Raw genomic sequence first — 1491 nt, 5'->3', positions numbered from 1 at the left:
CTTTCTGGCGCTCGCTCCCGTGAGAGAGTGTGGGAAGGCAGACGGGGCCCCCCTGGGCACCTTCCTGCTTCAGGAAGCCATGCAGGGACTGTGCCACGAAGCTGCCGTCAGGGCTCAGGTCCCAGGCCCGGGGCACTCTGGCCTGCAGGTGGGCCATCCGTGTCCTGCTTTGGTTGCTTCCGCATCTGGCGGCTCCCGCTGCCGCAGGCCGCTCGAAGAGCCTTGTGACTCGTCCCCATTTTCAGGAAAGATGTTTTCATGAAATCGGTGCCTCTCCAGAGGGTCTTGTCCCCTCTGTGAGTCCTGTAGCGGTCGCTGTCTTTCGGTGGGTTGGCCGTGTGTCGTCCGGCGGTAGGGAGCGTCCCATAAACGTTTACGAGCAATCGTGACATGCCAGACACTGTGCAGGAAGCTGGTCTTTGTCCTCAGGAAGCTCGTTCTCCGGGTGGAGAGGACTGTGAACCAACAGCTGCGGGACAGCGTGGCGAGCACAGAGGGCGGGGTGGGCGTGGGGCCCGAGGGCGCAGGAAGGAGCGGTGGACCCGGAAAGAGGGACGGCGGCTCGGGGTCGAGACTGAGCAGACTCTGTGACCCGCAGGCGGGGCGTCCTGGCGGAGATCAGGGCGCGGGCCCAGGGGGGCAAGACCACCACGGCATGTTCGAGGAGAGGCTGCTGGCCCCAGGGGCGCTGGCTCGCGGCTACTGCCTGGACAGAGAGACTGTTTCCAATGGAGAAGGAGTGAGCTGGTGCAGCTGCTTAGTCTGAGGGCATTAGGGGTGGAGGAGGGAGGAGAAACCCTAATCCTCTTATCAGATCAGCAAAGCCCCGTCTGGCCTCCACTTCTGTCTGCTAGTCCTTCTTGGGTTTGTCGGCAGCTCCCCGTGCGGGCGCGTGAGCCGCACCTGCCATTTGTTCCCTGCTGGAGCAAAGTCACGTGGGTACAGCGTGTCCATATCACCTGTCCCTACTCTATGATTTATGAGGGAAGGCTGTCTGACTCGCCTCTCCACACCTTCGGTGTCGGGGCTGGAAAGACTTTCAGAGCAAGAGTTTTGTTTTGTTTCCCCAGACCCATGGTTTTGGGGGATAGATGCATGTTGCAAAATTATACCGCGTTATGTCCAAAGTATGGGCATCTTTCCTAGGGAAAGGCTCCCAAGCTTTCATCAGAGCAGGTAAGGTTAAGGCCCAGCCACACCTTCTAGAAGGAAATAGAGATGTCAGGAAGCTGTAAAAGCAGGCTGAGGAGTAGAGATCAAGACTCTGCTGACCTCAGGCCTCAGAGTTGAAGTTATTAAGCTGTGTGTGGGGGGGTGACAGTGTTGGGCACGGCCCCAGGGCCGCAGGTACTAAAATGGGAACATCAGAGAAGGGAGAGAAGAATTTAAAATCAGCACATTCCAGCAACCTACTGCAGGTGGCCTTGCTTGCGTATCCCTTCCACTGCTGACCGGTCCTTCCTTCATGAGTCACAAACTGACCCCTGTGAC

The sequence above is a fragment of the Panthera uncia genome, chromosome F2 (assembly GCF_023721935.1).
Source record: "Panthera uncia isolate 11264 chromosome F2, Puncia_PCG_1.0, whole genome shotgun sequence".
Taxonomy (NCBI): domain Eukaryota; kingdom Metazoa; phylum Chordata; class Mammalia; order Carnivora; family Felidae; genus Panthera; species Panthera uncia.
The sequence above is the reverse complement of the archived record's forward strand: the minus strand, read 5'-3'. Positions refer to the sequence as shown.